The sequence below is a fragment of the Pygocentrus nattereri genome, chromosome 4 (assembly GCF_015220715.1).
Source record: "Pygocentrus nattereri isolate fPygNat1 chromosome 4, fPygNat1.pri, whole genome shotgun sequence".
NCBI lineage: Eukaryota > Metazoa > Chordata > Actinopteri > Characiformes > Serrasalmidae > Pygocentrus > Pygocentrus nattereri.
This window is the reverse complement of record NC_051214.1, coordinates 30,964,639-30,978,772: the sequence shown is the minus strand read 5'-3', so window position 1 is coordinate 30,978,772 and position 14,134 is coordinate 30,964,639. Positions and strand designations below refer to the sequence as shown.

Genomic DNA, 14,134 nt, shown 5'->3' with positions numbered 1-14,134 from the left:
CAGACAGAGTTGCAACTGGTCAGTATGCTCTCTTCAGTGCCTCTGTAGAAGGTGGTGAGAAACGGAGAGTGAAGGTGTGCTGTTTTCATCCGTCTCAGGAAGTGCATGCGCTTCTGAGCTCTTTTAAACAGAGCTTCAGTCTGAGTGGACCAGGTCGAAGTGTACCCCCAGGAACTTTGTTTTGCTGATTATCTCTACTGCTGTGTCCTTGATGAGGAGTGGTGTGTGGTTGGGTTGGCTCCTCCTGAAGTCGACGATGATCTCTTTGGTTTTCTCGACATTCAGGACCAGGTTGTTGGTTTCGCACCAGTCAACCAGATGTTTCACCTCCGCTCTGTAATGCAGATCATTGTCATCCTGGATTAGGCCCACTACTGTTGTGTCATCTGCGAACTTCATGATGTAGTTGGTAGTGGACCAGATGTAGCACTCTTGGGTCATCAGGGTGAACAGCAGGGGGCTCAGGAAACAGCCCCGAGGGGAGCCGGTGCTCAGAGAGATGACACTGAAGATGTTGTTGCCCACCCACACAGACTGAGGTCTATTTGTTAGAAAGTCCAGCAGCCAGTTACACAGGTGGGTGCTGAAGCCAAGGGGGACCAGTTTGCTTATCAGATGTTGTGGGATGATCATGTTAAATGCTGAGCTGAAGTCCAGAAACAGCATGCGCACATGTGTATTCTTTCCTTCCAGGTGTTCTAAGCTCAGGTGAAGTGCAGAGGAGATGGCATCCTCTGTAGAGCGATTTGGGCGGTAAGCAAACTGGTACAGGTTGAATGTGAGAGGGAGTTTGGAGGTCCTTTACCAGCCTCACGAAACACTTCATTATGATGGGGTGAGTGCTACAGGGCGGTAATCAATGAGGGAGGAGATTGTGGGTTATTTGACCGGTATGATTTTGGCAGTCTTTAGGCATGATGGTAAGGCAGCCTATTTCAGCGAGGTGTTGAAGATGTCCGTGAGAACCCCAGCCAGCAGATTGGCACATTCCTTAAGCACCCGTCCTGGTATGTTGTTGGGGCCTGCCGCTTTCCGAGTGTTCACTCTCCCCAGGGTTCGTAGGACATGTGTCATATCCAGGCAGAGTATCTGCTCATCAAGGAGAGATTTCACCACAGGAGTGGTATATAGTGCCTCAAACCTTACAAAATATGTATTTATTTCATTGATATTCTCCTCACAGGGGGGGAGGAGTGGACTAGTTTGATAATTTAGTTATTTTCTTAATTCTGCTGTATCTACCACTGTCTCATAATTAAATCAGACACATGGCACATTTATTTAAATATCAGTCTAAATAATAATAATAATAATAATAATAATAATAATACATTTTATTTCATGCGCCTTTCAAAAACCCAAGGTCATACAAAACAGGAAAAAGCAACAATAATAATAAATGTGAATCAACAATCATTTGAATACCAGCTTAGTTAAGTTAGTTATGTGCTCAATGTGCAGCATTCACGCTGCATCAGGTCACAAAAACATGTGCACGTCGAGATACAAAGGCTGAAAGTGTGTGCAGAGCTGTAGATCACGCCAAATATTATTAGCCGTTATATCTCCTGCTCTGAGTGTGTTCGGAGTGTGGGGCACAGTCGCTTTCCGTACGTCAACAATCTGATTGGACGTCACTCAACTCATTTGCATAAAGTTTCAGAAAAAGAGAAAGCCGCAAAATCAGGGTGTGTATCAGCGGTTTAATGTGTCAGTTATGTGAGTTTATTGCCGTCGCTCTGCCATGCTTTTTCATGTAAATTATCAAAAAAATTCAAATGAAAGAAGGCCAATCATTTTGCATGACGTCACAGTTCACGTCATGTCTATGCTGCTTTAAAGTTCAGCTCCCCCAGCTTAAAACACCTACCCTATCCCTGTTAGCTTATGGTGGGTAACCAACCACTGTGTCTGGTGGGTGAAGAAAGAGTGGAAAAAAAATAATAATCGCAGAACTGCAGAAAAAAAATATTAAACAAAAAAGGTCTGTGGGTCAGTTATAAGAACACATTATAAATATGTGATGGGCCGGATGTGGCCTGGGGGCCAGTACATTTAGACCCTGCAATATAATAAGAAGGACTAGCTCATGTTTTACTCTGGAGGATGTACATTAGAGGACTGAAAGGCTAAGGGTCGAAACATTTTGCGTGTATCCTCAACTATACATAAGGCAATTCTTCACAAAAAGGAATGACTGATTTATAAAAGTGAAAGAAAGCTGTAGTTTGCTATATAGAACCTGATTTAATCTATATAAAAAATAATGTCAATCTAATCACAATATAAGATGACATAACATCCAACCTAACTACCATATTCAAATCTTGCACAGTGCAAACATTTTTTATTTTTTCTTTCGGTGGTTTCACAGATCCAGGGTGCCACAACTAGTGCCTGATCATCAGAAAATCCCCCCAACCTTGGCAGGAACTGAGAAGAAACGGATCCAACAGAAATTTAAAACAGTTTCAGCTTATATTTAGACTCACATTTTTCAAAGTTAGTTAAACCTGAACTGGATTGTTGATCTAAATTGAGAGGCAGTACTAAGATTTGAGTTAGAAACTTTGGATTGAAACATGCTTGAGTATGTTTAGACAGCAAATATGCATAATAAAAATTAGTTTCTGACAGGTGGAAATCAGATAGATGATTTTCTCAGTGAGCATCAGATGAGAAGCAGTTGTCACTTCATACCAACAGATGGAGACACAAGTCTTCTTTCTCTTTAGCTGTTTCTGAACTGAACTGAGCTGCCTCATACAACATTGAGCCAATCAAATTCATTCATCAGCATCATTTATATTAACATCTAGCTGAAGGTAAATCACTGTAAGAAAGCCTAGGGCAGTCCTTCTCTATGAAAATCCAAGAGATGTATATCATCTAATTGCAATCTGCATTTGGTGGGCAAAGCAGATACTTAGCTTTTTAAACTCTACGTAGCTCAGCACAATTGTAACTGACACTAAGTATTTACAATATTACATGAGAATTTTCCTTCAATCAAGATCACTTTGGAATGAGAAAGGGCATTTCTAACTTTGCCTCATTCAGTCTGAGTGCAATGACACACTACGTGATTGTCCCTGCTCATACAGACAGAGAGAGAGATTCCTCAAGTGAAGCTATGAAATTGCATCACTATTGAATGAGAGGAGGGAGCCTTTTTGGCATTCACAGTCATGACAGCTCTCTGTATTGACCAGAGAGCCACTTCTGCCCCTGGAGTGGCTGCATGAATGAAGGACTGACAGTGGCCTTGAAACGGGACCATCCATACACCACTGCCCTTTATGCTGTGACTCTGCGCCACTCCAAAACAGTAACGCTAAAAAAGTACACTAGCACACTATAACTCTGTAGACACTTGCTCATCCAGCATTTCTTCTAAAACAGTGGCGTTAACATGGAGTTTGGCTCCCTGTGCTGGAGTCTGTACTCTTCTTTGAAAGCTTTCTACTAGATGTTGGAACATTGTTCTGAGGTCAGGTACTTATGTTGGATGATTAGTTCTGCATCACAAATGCCTCATCCCAGAGGTAGTCAATGGCTCTATATCACTCCAGAGAACATGATTCCACTACTCCATGGCACAACGCTGGGGGCTTTATACCCTGTTAGCCGACCCTTGGCATTGGGCATGGTGAGCTTAGGCTCACGTGCAGCTGTTGCAGAGCACCTCATTCTATTAGCAGTGCTTTTCTATCAATATGTGACAGCAATGTTTGCCTCTTAAAGCGGTTAAATTCACTGATTAGAAGCATTTCTGAATACTTTTGGATATTTGTATTTGATGAAGAACCTCCTAGCAGCAGAGACACTGCTAAACCCCTTGCTGAGTGGAACAGTTGCTTGTGCTACTATTAAACCTTAATAGCCCAATAATCTCTGCATTCATATTAAGAACAATAAAAGTGCATTTTTAAAATGCATTCTAATGTATTAAGCCTTGCTGGAGTGAGGTCAGGCAATGCTGGTTGAAAAGCTTATGTTTTAGAGTTTCGACCCAGAGAAGATATCTGAGAACATCTGCTGTTTATCCTCTTTTCTGTATTACATTGAAAGAACGCCAGCCATGATGCAATGAGCATGTGATGCAATCCAAGAGGTTTGGCTAGCGTCAGTCAAGCGTCATTATATCATTTGGTGATGCTGGTTAAGGACATAACCTCTATTTCTATGAGTATGTCTGACTGAAATATAACCTGTGAAATAAATAAAAAACATTTTTCCAGCAGATAAATAATGTGACAATAGAAATAATAAACCGTGTCAATAGTAAAGCTTGTAATGGCAGCAGTTTTGCGTAAGTTTGTTTGGTCCTACTGCAGAAAGCCCACTTATTAAGGAATATTTGATTCGCATTTTCATGTAAATTATCATATGATTGAAAAAGTAATGCATTAAATTTTCTTGATTCAAATGCGTATATCATTTCCACCTTATTACAATATTACATCATTCTGTTTTCCAGTTCACATACTTTTGGTAGTAATTGTGTTGATGCTGTATTAAGTCATGTTGAATATATTTTACTCATGTGGAAATGATGGGCATTTCAATCAAGTAAATGTAAATTTATGGTCCCAGGTCATGCTAGCAATCTAGTATGCTAGGCTAGTCTGGTACAACACTCTGTTCTCCAGCTTTCACATATTTGCCATTTTCCAACCTCTTTTTATAACATCATCTACTTATTCAGCATTAGACCCACCAAAAGCTGAAATGACAAGATAATGGCTCAGCCAATTATGGTCATGATTCAAATAACTGCTGCCAGGAGTTGAAAGCCAAGAGTTGTTGAGTCGGCTCATTAGAGGGGCTGAAGTTTTATTATTATAATAAACTCTTACTATGGGATTCACTCATGGTATTGTATTATTCTATAATTTTTGAATGCCTATGCATACCTCAAGCAATTGTACACCATCAATGAGAACAATAGGGACTATTATCTCAGGGCTGTTGATACGTTCAGAGTACATATGAATGGGTGACCTGCCCAGTTGTCTGTTACTCATTGACCCTGAAACTGTGTTCGCTTCACCAATGAAAGAGCTCCTTACACAAGCAGTTAGGTCACGATGCCTTGGTTGCACATGGATTAATGACAGCTTCTGCGCACAATGGCCCTCCCTCTCTGCAGTGGAGTCAGCTGAGTGCTGGTGAAGAGAGATCATCCACTGCACAGTGTCTAGACTTTTCATTATTAGAAGTTCAGTGATGACATGAAACCAAACCTTAACAAAGTTAAATCATTTCTGGCCAAGTTATATATGTTGGTTTTTGAAGTGAAAATAAGTACATACAATCTCTGTGGCAAACTAATTTTTAAAAATATAAAATTTCTGTAAATATTCATGCATAAATACTTAAGAATTGATTCATCTACAAAATATAAAAATAGTAATTGTGGCATATGCTAAAGTTTGGAGTCCGTTTTTCTGTTTCTATTCTTGTTTCTGTACATTCCTTCTAGTTCAATATTCCTGGGCCACCTTTCATGTGCAGCATATGTAATATTTATCTACTCACAGTTTTTCAATTATGTTTATGTTAGTAAGGACCCCTCCAAAAGCTTCAGATTGTGTTTCTTAAAGTATTTCATGGAAGATGTTGAAGTATATTTTGAATCATTGTTCTGTTGTAGAAGCCAGCCTTCTTTCAGCTAGTGGAATCCATTCTTTCATCTACCTGTGCAATGTTTTCTGTGCAACTGGCTGCCACAGCACCCCAAAGCCTAATAGATCCACTCCTACACTTAATCGTTGGCAAGGTATTCTTTTCATCAAGCCATGCTCCTTTTTTATCCAAACATGCATTTGACGATCGTGGCAAAAGAGTTACATTTTTGTTTCATTACTCCACAGCATAGTTTTGCACATTTTAGACATTGACTGTTGTGATGAGGTTGCAGGTAAAGTTTGTTTCTAATGAATCTTCCATGCAAGCACTTCTTGTAAGTCGCTCTGGATAAGAGCGTCTGCTAAATGCTGTAAATGTAAATGTAAATAATGTTTGTGCAAGCAATGCTACACAAACAGAACTTTCAACTGAACTTTCCTGCAGGTCCTTTGCTGTCATATGGGGCTTTTGGTTTGCATTTCTGGCCAGCATACAATCAGTTGCATGTAAGAGTTTTCTTGATCTTCCAGATCTTGCCTTAAATTGCACAGTTCCCTGTATTTGCCATTTTAGTGACATTTTGGACAGTGTAAAGTGTCAGCTGGAGGAGCTTTGATATCTTTTAATAGCTTTGCCCTGCTTTATATTTTCAGATCCTCAGCCAGCTACTTAAAGCTTCCCATAGTTGTTAAGTATTAGCACAAGAAGAAGTCAGATTATTTATTATGCTCTAGAATTGTTATAAGCTGACAATTTATAATGACCATTCCTGACCTGACTTATCAGTCAATTAAGGCCTAATGAGTTAATTTATTAATTTGTAAAGTTCTGAAACTTAACTGGAAGGGTGTCAAAATTTTAGCACATGCCCCAAATACTATTTCATTTTTTTCCAATTTAATAACCAAATATATAGTAATTGTATTAACATTAGCAGGAAAACATTGTTTTTAAAATAGTTTGCTGCAGAGGTTGTGTTTACTTCCTTTCACTTCAAAAATCAACAAAATATGTAGATATGTTTTGTTCCAGTCTACTCCATGCTACTCCTACAACTGTTGCGTTTGATCCAGCCTGTTAACGCCTTCTGAGGAAGTTAATTAGATGAAGCTAGACAGGAACTAGACAGGAAAGTAGGACCTGGGATGGTAAACACTTTAAAACTGTGCTATAAAAGGCTACAAAAGATAGACTTATGTTATGTGGTATATTTCGTGATGCTACTTAAAAAAAAGTTTTCTAAAATATTTACATTTTCCAAGCATGGCTCCCCCTGTTGGCAGTCTTAGGGAATCCTGGTTAAAAGAATCTCATGGATCCTCTCGGGCTGCCATGCACCAAGCTCTGCACCTTGTTAACAGCTATTGCCCCGCGGATGCTGTCACAGTCCAGGCCGCCCGTGCTCTTCCAGGCCGACTCAGGGGGCTGTGTTTGGAAATCCCTCTCCTGCCTCGCCTGCTCTATAATGATGATAATCGCCTTGGTAACCAGAGGGAAGGTCCTAATCAGCCACCCCTCAGCTCATCTGCAAGCCGACTGTGGCCAAATGTAAATGTGCTCATTATTGTGCACCAATCTGAAGGACCATCTCCATTCTCTTCCCGCTGAAATGGCATGACTGTGTTATGCGACAAGTTTGTTTTTGTTTTTTTTTTGTTTGTTTTTTTTGTCTCAGAGCCTATGTGTTGCTGATTATTCAGATTTTTGTTGTGCAAATCCCTAATGACGCTTTTATTTTGGTTGTGCATATTATTGCATTGTGCCCTGCGACGGACTGGCAACCTGTCCAGGGTGTATCCTGCCTTCCGCCCAATGACCGCTGGGTCATAAGTTGGAACGTCGTGCAGCAGAAAGAGTCTTCAAAAAGCAATGGAAGACAAAGATCTCGTCCAGGGGTCCGTGCAGGGTTGATCACATGTGAGCGATGCCATTACCATCCTAATAGAATACATTATGAATGATCAGAGAGATGGGCACAATGAATTATTATTAGGAGGAAGAGTCTGGAATCGACCTGCTTTTTTTTTTTTTTTTTTTTTTAGATTGGTCCTCTATAGGAAATTACAGTTAGTAGGAAAAGAACTTTATGGAAATGAACTCAATTACTGGTAGCAAGAAGAAAGATTTATGAGAGTGAACTTGAATACTGAATATTTGAATCAATGTAAAGAGATCAGAGTCATTTAATGAGTCCAAAAAAAGCAGACATGCACAAAACAGCAGGTAGACAATAATAGATAGATAACTAATATTGCAATGTCTAAGAAAAAGCCTGTTTGTGTGTCAGTGTAAAATTCCATGATTCATTGATATAACTTGTTTTGAATGCACCCTCTGGCTCTGACAGGGTGCGATCCTTGAGACGTAGCCAAGTTGACTGAGCAGAAGAGTGTGTGTGTGAGAGTGAGAGAGAGAGAGAGAGAGAGAGAGAGAGGCGGTGGTGGTGCAGGGGTCTGTCTGACAAGGTTAAATTTAGCGGCTGATTAGGCTGTATGAATTTTAATCTAGCTCTGACAAAAGCTCTTTCTTCCTCATCTCTTCCTCATTGAAACATCTCTTTCTTTCCCCCAGTGTCTTTTATTCGCCTTCGTTCTCTCTCTGTCTCTCTCTCTCTCTCTCTCTCTCTCTCTCTCTCTCTCTCTCTCTCTCTCTCTCTCTCTCTCTCCCCAGCTGTATGAGTACATGCCTTGGGTTATGATGATGGAGAGAGAGGAAAGCGCTGATTTGAATGTAGCTCAGGTTGGGTGGCCAAAGCAGTCTTCCACTTCCTTGATTAGATTGTAATGGTTGAAGATGATTGTCAGTGCATATTGCATCTACTGAAGCAGCTCAGATATGTGACCTGGGCCTCTACTGAATTTGTTCTCCCCCTGTTATCAGATGGATTTAGCTTGAAACTCATTACAAATCATCAGTGTGCATTCACACACACACACACACACACACACACACACACACACACACACACACACACACACACACACATAGATTAGCAGAGAAAACTGACAAAAAACATACTGCCTTTAATGTCTAAATGATGAAAGTGGACGCTGCAGATCTTATGTTTCTTAGAACAGGAAGGTAGAACAGTTCACTGGTGCCTACTGCGTGTCATGTTAAAGCTGGAGAGCAAAATTCAGTCTGGGTCACTGAGTTCAGTCAACACTTCACAGTGCCTACAGCACTGTTGTTTATACATCATCATGTTTTTTAGAAATATTTCTGTTTTAATGATAAAAAATGATAAAATTTCATTCAGGAGATATGAACATTATATTACACCGCCTAATATTTTGCTCAAAAATGGCAGATAGCTGTACAATATCTCAAATAAGTTTATTCAATAGGTGAAATTTACTGAGACTAGCAGAATGAGTACCATAGTGTTGCAGGGACACTCCAGCCATAATGACAAATTGAATAACCACTACATTTGTTGTAAACATGCCTACTCACCTCCTACAAAGGTGCCGCAGTGATCTCTAGAAAAAGATCTTCCAGCCTCCTTTTGATGAGGGTGGGAGGAACCTTTGAACTATTATGGTTTTGCTTTGTTAGCTGGAAAAGTTTGAAGTAAAATAAAAAGTCCACAAGCAAAAAAGTAACAATGTCCAACATATGTTGCAAACATTGGCAGTTAAATTGAACTCTTCAAAAAGATCACTACTCATTTTCACTCATTTTGACATAAATGTATTACTCAATTTGCCAGTTTTTCCTTCCATTTTTTTTTCCAGTTTCCTGATTCTCCTGCTATATGTTTTGCTTCTAGAATTGCTATTTTCCTCTTGAAACCTCTCAAAAATAGCATTTTTTCATAGGGGAGTAGGTTTTAGGAGAGGGCATTCACCTAAATTCTCTATTGGTCAAATAATTTTGAGTGACGGGTCTTCTGAGCACAGAGCTAAGCTTACTCTGAGAGTTGTAATCTGCCTAGAACATCGTGAGATGGTGGGGGAAGATTGCACTGGCATGTCCAACATTATGAGCGATGTTTGTCATATTTATTAATGTAACAAAATGTAACTCATGGTCATATGTGAAATATATATTTTGGAAATGAAAGTATATAAGGTAAATGTAGTTTTTCAACACAGCTAAACCCCTGAAAGCAAAAGGATAGTGAACCACTATCGGGCCACTTGTGTTGTGCTCAGCATTTTCCAGGCAGCCTACGGGTGGTTAAGCCGAGTATTAGACTCCTGCTTCACTCACAGTCCAATTTACTTATTTTTCCTTCCTTCCTTTCTTTAGTTATACTTGTGTTTAGTATATTGTCAGCATAATTTTCTGGAAAGTCATTTTACATTAGGCCTCAACATTATTTTTTTCCTCTGAGTTTTCACTCAAAACTTTTCTTTCTTGCTCTCTCTGTCTCTCTCTCTCTCTCTCTCTCTCTATATATATACGTATATATATATATATATATATATATATATATATATATATATATAGATATATGGCTTTCGCTTTGCATGGCAGAGTTTTAACTTGCACTGTGTTCACTGACAATGGTTTTCTGAAGTGTTCCTGAGCCCATGTGGTAATATCCGTTACAGAATGATGTTGGTTTTTAATGCAGTGCCACCTGAGGGATCGAAGGTCTTGGGTATTCAGTGTTGGTTTTCTGCCTTGCCGCTTACTTGCAGAGATTTCTCCAGATTCTCTGAATCTTTTGATGATATTATGGACTGTAGATGATAAAAACCCTAAAGTCCTTGCAATTGCACGTTGAGAAACGTTGTTATTGAACTGTTGGAATATTTGCTCACGTAGTTGTTCACAAAGTGGTGAACCTCGCCCCATCCTTGCTTGTGAACGACTGAGCCTTTCAGGGACGCTCCCTTTATACCCAATCATGACACTCACCTGTTTCAAATTAACCTGTTCACCTGTGGAATGTTCCAAACAGGTGTTTTTTTTTAGCATTCCTCAACTTTCCCAGTCTTTTGTTGACCCTGTCCCAACTTCTTTGAAACGTGTTAGGCATTGTAGGGATGCCCAGTGGTCATTCGAGGTATGATGTATAATGATTGCTGACTACTGTAGCAGAGAACATTGGTGAAGGAAAACATTAAAATGATATAACACTGAATTCTATTAAATCATACTGTGCTATGAAATACTGCATATCCTGAAAAGTAACAGCTTAAATGAAACTTTGAATGTCATTTTCACTCATCTACATTGATGCATCATTGTTAATGTGCAAAGGAGAACCCTTTGGAACCCACAATTGCAAAATTCTCTTAAAAATATCCATCTACTACATTGTAATCTCTATATGAGTGCCAAGTAGCCATTTCTAAGTGACAAAATTAAATGCATAGAATGGATGCCACTATTTCTTTCCACTGTGGACAGAAAAATCAAAAAAAGAAATGAAGTGAATTGAAATACACCCATGTTAAAAATAAACATCTTTATAAACTTTAACTGTTGTGAGAACTCTGGGTATTGGGACTGCCCTTGCTGGAGTTTCTACTGCCTAAAGTAAGCTTTATTTTATAGGCTGTGCAGCAGTTGTGATCATCTTTGTCCATTTTATCCATTCAGATAACTGATACTTTTGTGTCAGCAGAAGTTTGGAAGGCAAGTTTCAACAGTGTATCTACTTAAACTCAAGTAAAGATGTTTAGTTAATTTTCCTCTACTGACAATGATATACTCTAATTAAATGCAAATACTCTAAAATCATCATTTGGCTGTTTGACAGTTGCTAGGCAAGTGGCAGTGATGAAGGCTATTGTTACAGTCTTGATAATGAGATCCCTTCAGATTTGCAGGAATAAAGAGCGGTTGTTTGCTGTGTGACAAGTGCCGGGGCTGAACGAATTAATGAAGTTAGAACAAGCCTCATTTGAATAATAGAAACTGTTCAGGTTATTATTTGAGCAAATCAGTCATGAGCTTGATCCATTTGTCCATGTGTCTTTTAGCATAGGATTGTGGTTATATATGTGAGACTGTACTGTCTCTCTGTATCCCTGCCAGCTGTAGATATGTTGGTTTTTGCTTGTAGATCCTCTGACCTCTGTGTATGGTCATCAGGTCTGATGCCTGCAGACAGGCACTAATTGAGGCCAGCCTATCCATTCTCTCCATTTCATGGGTCGCACCCTCTTCGAATGCACGAGATGAGACAGACTTCCTGAGCAAGAGGACTGAATATTTAACCAAGCTCACTCATCCGTCTTCCATAAAGTCCTGTCACAGAACTAATGATGTCTGAAGATGTCTGTGATATAAGTAGTGCATACACTTTAGAGATGTGACGAGTGGCTGAGTTACAAGTAACTGTCAATTTAACTAGTTTTCCAGAGGGTCTACATAAAGGGTGTTATAGGAGTCAAATACCTGTATAGTTACATTTTCAAAACTACAGTTTTTGAAGAATTAATTTCTTTCAGGGAATTACTACTCTTGTTCATGTGTTATATTTATCTCACTTTAAAGAAATAGCTTGGGGAAGGAATCAAATTTACAGTTTTCCCTTGTCAATTAGCCAAGACATGTTTGATAGCTAAAGTTTGCTTTTGTTGTGTATGAAGCTAATGTAGCTAATAAGTAATGGAACTATAGGCCATACCTGACCAAATAACATCTGTCAAACTGAGTGCTTAAAGCATCACACACTTATTTCATTCTGCGAAGAGCTGTTAAGTAATCTCATATAGACTTGCTTGTGTGGTTTCTGACATCATATGAGCCGCAAAGCATGAATGTCAATCTGGGAGTTAATATCCAGATGGAATAATGTTCCAGCTTAGATTTTGAACGTCTAAGGAATTGTTTTTACAGTTGAAATGCACTTTTGGTTATTTTATATAGATTTTTTTAATGTGTATGAAATAAATTATGATGCCTTGTGTTGAATATACCCCAAGTCCAGTATACAGCCCATTCAACCAGTGGAAAGTGGACCCCCCTTCCTTCTCTATCTAATCAATATTATTTTACAATTAAAATGCTTATTGTTTTTTGTTTCAGCCAGTGAGCTCATTTTAAAATGTCTATGAGCACATAAGCTTAAGCAAGACAAACATAAAGTAGTGCATGATCTGATTTGTAAGGGATGCTCCTGAAACAAATCCTAGTAAGATGATATAGGATAGCCAGTCATATTATCCAACTAAGATATCTCTAAGATAAGATTGTTACAAGGGCCACAGTAACAAAGAAGCACAACATTCACATTCAAATACCAGGTTTTAACATTTGCCACTTGAATATGGAACACAGTGTAAGGCAATATTGTGTTTTCCTGATTTAATATACTAATGAACTAATATAAACTAATATGCAGGGTGTAAACTATATTAGTGCAAGGATGTGTAATCTGAAATTCACAAATAAAAAAAAAATGACATAAATGTTTTGGTTTGATGTCACTAACATTTGTCAATGCCACTTGTCTCAGCTGTGTTTAATGATAGTTGGATTTATTAAAAGCTAATGAAAAATCTTTGTTGACTCCTGCAACTAGCACTGTATTTTTTATTTGCATGGTATGAAATATTAGTCTAAATTACAAAGTAACACAGTTCCTATTGTCATAAGTTTCATTTGTACACCAAGAGAACTCTTTCTTACAAAAACTGCATTAAATCTCTACTGCAACCATTATCCACAACAACCAATGGGAACTTTTTTGCACATGGTGTGGTAATGTGGGGATGTTAATGACTTCTGGGTAAAGGTTACTACCATAATATCTGAATAGAATAGAAATAACAACCATTTGTCACTGTGTAATTAGACCTCTGCGTTTAACCCATCCATGCAGTGAAACACCCATGTACATGCACACTAGTGGACATACACACTAGGGGCAGTGAGCACACTTGCCTGGAGCAGTAGGCAGCCCGGGGAGCAATTGGGGGTTAGGTGCCTTGCTCAAGGGCACTTCAGTCATGGACTGTCAGTCAAGTGGATTGAACTGGCAACCTTCTAGTCACAGGGCTGGTTCCCTAACCTCCAGCCCACAACTGCCCCCTTGAGAAGGTGCACCGTTCCCGGAGATACTGCAATACTAGGTGGATGCATGGAGCGGATGGAGCAAGCCCCTCTTCCGTCTCCCTGTCAAATCAATTTAATATGTAGTGCTCATATAGAGGACGTATCAGATATTAAACTGATGAGAACAGATAGTACACTTGATCTTAGCCAAAAGGCAGAGAAGCGATATCTGCCCTGGTTGGACAAGAAATTCCTGTGCATCCCGCTGTATTATTGTTAAACGACAACTCCAATTTAAATTTAACAGGGAAACAAAGAAAGATGTGGCACAGAGGTGGCTTCACCCACATAATCTAAGTGTACGACATTGGCTATTTCAACTGCATGACATGTTGGAATTGGTCACAGCTAGGATTAATAAAGTTAAAACATCTACTCTTGAGAAACAGATTTGTTGTGATGTGACGAAAAGCTTGAAACAAATGCTGAGAGGTACATCTTATAGGCCAAGATTCTTTTCTCTCTCGTTTTTCGTTGTATTTTT

At 39.1% G+C, this 14,134-nt stretch overlaps 1 non-coding gene across 1 annotated transcript; it reads right to left on the bottom strand.

Moving 5' to 3' along the window:
* Window positions 1-13,630: 13,630 nt before the first annotated feature.
* Window positions 13,631-13,817, bottom strand: LOC119263322. The gene has a single exon (XR_005130242.1). It is a non-coding gene; the product is annotated as a U2 spliceosomal RNA (small nuclear RNA).
* Between the last annotated feature and the right edge of the window lie 317 nt (window positions 13,818-14,134).